The sequence below is a fragment of the Triticum urartu genome, chromosome 6A, assembly GCF_056163025.1.
Source record: "Triticum urartu cultivar PI428250 chromosome 6A, HENAU_Tu73, whole genome shotgun sequence".
NCBI classification, from domain to species: Eukaryota; Viridiplantae; Streptophyta; class Magnoliopsida; order Poales; family Poaceae; genus Triticum; species Triticum urartu.
The window spans coordinates 562764461-562770460 of record NC_141878.1 but is presented as its reverse complement, the minus strand read 5'-3'; positions in this window follow the sequence as shown (position 1 = coordinate 562770460).

Sequence of the window (6000 nt, the reverse complement as noted above, 5' to 3'; positions counted from 1 at the left end):
GGAGTAAAGGGAGCACGTCTGCGATTGTCACGATCGGGTCGCCCGAGCCGGACCTCAGACTGGGTGAAGCCGAAAGCTAGCGCTCTTATAGTTTTCAATGATGGTCGGCACACAACGGAACTCATGAGTACAAAAAATCTATTGCACAAGTCTCATAATAACAATGAGCACCGAAGAAAGGTATCGGTGGGGGTACTATTTTCTTCGAAGATGCTTCTTACTCTTCGCAGTAATATAGCATAAGTTCCCTGAGCGCGCCTTGTCTGTTACAACCTTATGGCCTGATTGCCTGGTTATTGGAAACACCGTCGATATTCTCGACCGATGGAGTACATAACACTTTTCGGTCCCTGACCGAAGAGGGAGAAGCTGACGGTCGGTTAAGACGCGTTTAAAGTTCGGTTGAACATAGATATGATATAAGTACTTCGGTACATGCAATCATTCTTCTACCCAAGTCACTTGGGGGCTCTTAAGTTTATTTGAGCCGTTTTATAATAAGTGTTCTTCTTCTTAGTCGTTGCAAAGTTTTATTATTATTATTTATCACTCCCTTTTTCGACACGAGTGTGCGGTCACTAGCCGGGGAGCCTAATTTCTCTCTCAAAGCCGCTAGAGTTTAGTTTGCTAAACTGGCCTGATGAGAAGTACTCCGCCCTCGGGATGGGAGGTTGAAGCCGTAGGCTGACCTGCTCGAAGTCTTGAGATAGGATGTATCATGTTAAAGCATGACAGAAGCACTTCTTTTTTCTAAGACCAATTTTCGGATTGGCACCGAACACTTGATCTTGTTCGGACGTCATGTTTTTACTGACGTTTCTTGGTTTTCCAAGCTTTTTTTGGCACTTTTTAACTATTTGTGCTTTTCCAGCATTAGTCTCACAGTGCAACGCCGGACACCTTTAGGGATTCGGCAAAAACATTCTCAGATATTGCTATATATGCATCGGTTTCGAATTGTGTCTTCGGTCAATAGTTGGGTTGCCCGGCTCCTGCACTTGCTTCCTACGTTCCGTTTTGTTCGGCTAAGCATGCAAAGGGAGAACCACTGCGATTGTGCTTCCAGCTCACATGGTTAAGCACCTCAGTGGAGAAAGCCGAAAACTGACTGTCACAATAAGCGTAAATTGGTCAGCAATCCGATGACTATGTTAAATGACGGGCCGTTCATAACATTGGCCGAAGTGTTTACGGCTTGACCCCGACTGTCGCCAAACACTACCGGGGGCTATTAACTGGCCTCCCAAACTAAATCCTCGATATTTTTCTCTTACATTAGAGCTGAGGTTTAATGATCATGCTTAGCATGACAACCCAAAGAAAGGAACCGATAGCGGGACTATTTTCTTTGGAAGACATTTCTTTTGTTAAACAGTAATATAACTCTCTGCGTACCTTTGTTTATAAAACCGTATGTCCAGATTGCCTTGTTTGTTGTAAATCTTTGACGTCATAAAGGTTTTATAAAGTAGGACAAACACTCCTCGGCTACTGGCCGAGGAGGTGGAAGCCGATGGTCGGTTAACAAAGTTTTGTACAATGCGGATCTGAGCATTAATGACGTAAAGCACTTGGATACATAGAGTCATTACACATAATTTGTGATTTTACTATGGATATTGATCCTTAATTCGGCCACTCGTGCCCGCATTAAGGCTCGGGGGCTACTGGGCTTCGGGCTTATTATTTACAAATATTAAAGGGGCACATCGATCCCCTGATCTGGTGTTGCCACCCGACCAGTGTCTCGGGGGCTACTGCATTGCTTGTCCAATGCAGAAAATTTTATGTGCAAGATAGTTTCCAAGGAGATTTTGATCCTCAGGTTGGTCGGCCGCACCCAACCTGAGTCTCGAGGACTGAGCACGCCGCTTTTAGTGTCCCAAAGTATTCTGCCGAGCTTGGACTAGATCCTCAGGCCGATTTTGCAAATCAACCTGAGTCTCAGCGGCTACTAGGATCAGCGGTCTTACGTCATCCTGCAGGTGCATCTCGGGTTTTAGACCGATACACACCTTGAGGGCTACTGGCTATATATCTCGGCAGAGAATAAATTGCAATAATAAAAAATATTGACAAAAAATCGGCCCAAAGTCGGGGTGGTGAACCACCTCGGAAGCAGTCCAGCATAAAGCTCGGGCGCTAGTGGCTGGCTCCATAGAGGGCATTTCCGGCATTAAGCTCGGCTAAACTCCTTCAACTTTTTTGAACCAAGGTGATATGACACCTCGGATATAGTCCGGCGTTGGAGCTGGGACACTGTCCGGCGTTGGAGCTCGGATATAGTCCAGCGTTGGAGCTTGGATGCAGTTGGGCGTTGGAGCTTGGACATAGTCCGGCGTTGGAGCTCGGATACATTCCGGTGTTGGAGCTCGGAAGCGGTCCGGCATTGGTGCTCGGACGCAAAAGATACCTCGAATGCAGTCCGGCGTTAGAGCTCGGACGCAAGAGGACACTGCCTCCCCGGAACAACTTCAAACCCGAGGTGTGGCATAAAAAATAACAAGGCATTGATAAAGGCCGTAAACTTAAAGGGGCTCCTCGGATACCCGACGTGTAAACTCGTCGAATGCATTTCGGCGATCCTCAAGATCGAAGATAAAGAAGATTTGTTGAACCAGTTTTCAAGACCGACGACCGAAGATGAAGAACAGTTCGGAAGAATCGAGGAGCATCCCTAACTTGAAGACCGTTTCAGGGGGCTACTGACGGTGTCCTGGACTAGGGGGTACTCAACACGTCATCTCCCGATCTGATAGATTGGGCCGAGGACCCCCGTGGCCGTATACTCATGGGCCAGTTCGGACAGCTGCCGCATAGAAGGAAGATTCCACAAGACTTGGCGATCAAGACAAGGACTCCACCCCACCGGCGTATTCGGCTAGGACTCTTGTTATCCTAGGCCTCTGGTGCATTATATAAACCGAGGCTAGGCTAGTCGATAGGAAATATAGACAATCATACCATAGGCTAGCTTCTAGGGTTTAGACTCTCTGATCTCGTGGTAGATCTACTCTTGTACTACCCATATCATCAATATTAATCAAGCAGGACGTAGGGTTTTACCTCCATCAAGAGGGCCCGAACCTGGATAAAACATCGTGTTCCCTGCCTCCTGTTACCATCCGGCCTAGACGCACAATTCAGGACCCACTACCCGAGATCCGCCGGTTTTGACACCGACAGTGACCAAATGTTGTTCGGAGTCCCGGATGAGATCACATACATGACGAGGAGTCTCGAAATGGTCGAGGGGTAAATTATATATAGGACAATAGTATTCGGACACCGAAAGTGTTCTGAGGGTATCGGGTACATATCGGGTCACCGGAAGGGGTTTCGGACAACTCCCGGCAAGCAATATGGGTCTAATGGGCCAAGAGGGTGAACACACCAGCCACAAAGGGGCTGGTGCGCCCCTCCCCCCATATGGGCTGGCCAAGTAGGAGAAAGAAAGGGGAAGAAAGAAAGGAAAAACGGAATAGGATTCCCCCTTCCCCATCTTCCCTTCCTACTCCGAAGAGGAATAGGAAAAGGGGGAGGCTGAATTAGGAGGACCCCAAGTAGGATTCCTCCTACTTGGGGCGCCCCCTTGGCTGGGTCTCCTCCCCTTCAACCTATATATATATATATGTGGGGGGGCACTGCTAGAACACACAACAAACATTGTTAGCTGTGTGCGGCGTTCCCCTCCACAGTTTACGCCTCCGGTCATATTCACATAGTGCTTAGATGAAGCCCTGCGCGGATCACTTCACCATCATCGTCATCATGCCATCGTGCTGACGGAACTCTCCCTCGACACTTTGCTAGATCAAGAGTTCGAGGGACATCATCGAGCTGAACGTGTGCAGAACTCGGAGGTGCCATACGTTCGGTGCTTAATTGGTCTATGAGAAGAAGTTCGACTACATCAACCGCGTTGTCAAACGCTTTCGCTTTCGATTTACGAGGGTACATGGACACACTCTCCCCCTCTCGTTGCTATGCATCTTATAGATAAATCTTACGTGAGTGTAGGATTTTTTTTAAATTGCATGCTACGTTCCCCAATACCATCCGTCGTGTGTACCATATTTTTTTCGTTAGCTCCTGCATGGATGTGAAGAACAATATTTTATAACTAAGTCTTTTATAATCTGTAGAATCGGGTACTGGTTTTTTGTTTTGAACACACGGTTCCCACGGCGTGCTTACTAAATAGTATATACACCAATATGGTGCATGGAAAGGTTAATGTCAACGTAATTACTGTAACATATATAGTCGGATGCAAGTTATTACAGAAGTCAGGTTGTGTTCCAATGGTCAGTTGCTAGTTGCCAACTCCTACAGATTGTAGGCTCAAATCACATGTAAGGTGGATTTTTACTATTTTTATTTTCTTTATACGCCATTACTCAAGATAGGTTGCTAGAAAAACCAATCAGTTTGCAAAAAGGACCCTGTAAAAAATAGTTAGTTACAGAACGGTCTAAGAAACGTTGACGTGGAAGCTATGTTGCCGATTTTTTTTTTCCTCCCTAGTTGGTTTTGGCCTTATTTGATCAAATAAATAAGTTCGTGGACTAAACCTGGTCACTTCGGGCTCCTTTGATTCAAAGGAATTCAATAGGATTTTTGAAGGATTAAAATCCTTTGGAATTTTTCCTATGTTTGCCCTTTGATTCATAGGATTAAATCTCATGGGAATTTTTCCTTTGGAATCTTTTATATTACATTTCATAGGAAATCTAACATCCACTCCAATTTTTTTTTACAATTCCTTTACTTTTCATGTGTAATCAAACACTACTTGCTAATCCTACATGATTCAAGTGGACATGACACACTAATCCTATGTTTTTCCTATTCCTACGTTCTCAAAATCCTGCGAATCAAAGAGGCCCTTCATGTGTAGATGGCCTAAAGTCTGCAAACAGTTTGAGTTTGTGGACTAGTGGCGCATTTCACGTTTGAAATATTTTTAAAGATTAAATTTGACAGATCGGCTAGTGAAAATGGAAAATTAAAGGACGAGGAATGGGATGGAAAATTGAGTTTTGAGGATCGGGCGGAGATGTTCTTAGCCCATTAGTAGCCCACGTCCTTTCTGTTGGTGGGATCATGGTCGCCGTCAGCAAGCTGATTCATCGTGACGGAGGCAATGTCATCACGTACACATACACTTAAGGGCATGTACATTAGTCCAGACACCAACCATCTGTAATAGGCTTCCACGTCACATCCAGACAGCAATAAAAGCATCCTCTACAAATAGACTGTCTGTTTGTTCTATGGGTAGGACCGCAAAATTAGGAACTGCAAATTAAATCTTGCATGCCTCGGGCAGCCACGAAGAGGGGGAAAATAACAGACGCCCCCATACAACGGGAAAAGGCTATCGCTAAGGATTGAAAATTTAGGGCTAACCACGATCTGTAAGTCTACCGACGGACTCCCTCTCTCTCTCTTCATTCTCTCTCCCTCACGTCATAAAAAATCTGAGCTGTCAATTCTTATAGACAGCTGAGTCAATACCTTTGTACATGCCCTAAGGGCATCTCCAGCCGTTGGTCCTCAGGGGGCGTCTAAAAACGCCGCCTAGAGGTGAGTCGGTCCCCAGCCGTCGGTCCCAAGGCCGCCCCCAGGCGCGTATTAAAATAAAAAAAGAAGGATCGTTCGGTGAAGTTATGATGAAAACTAGTTAAATTTCGGCCAAACATGACAAATTTCGGTGAAATTCACGCATTTTCATTACATTAACCTAATTTAAAAAAGAAAGGGGTTGAAGTCGTCGCCGCCATCGTCGTCGGCGGCCTTCTCCTCCTTGACGCGGGCGCCCCTGCTGGACCCCTGCCCGGCGTCGCCATGGCGGACTGGCGGCGGCGCGTCGTCGTCGTCGTCGCTGTCGCATAAGACGACGACCCCGTCTTCATCGCGGCCGCGTCGGCGCTCCTCGAAGCGGCGCAGGGCGGCGCGCTGGCGCTCCTTCTCCTTCTTCCGACGCGCCTTCTCCAT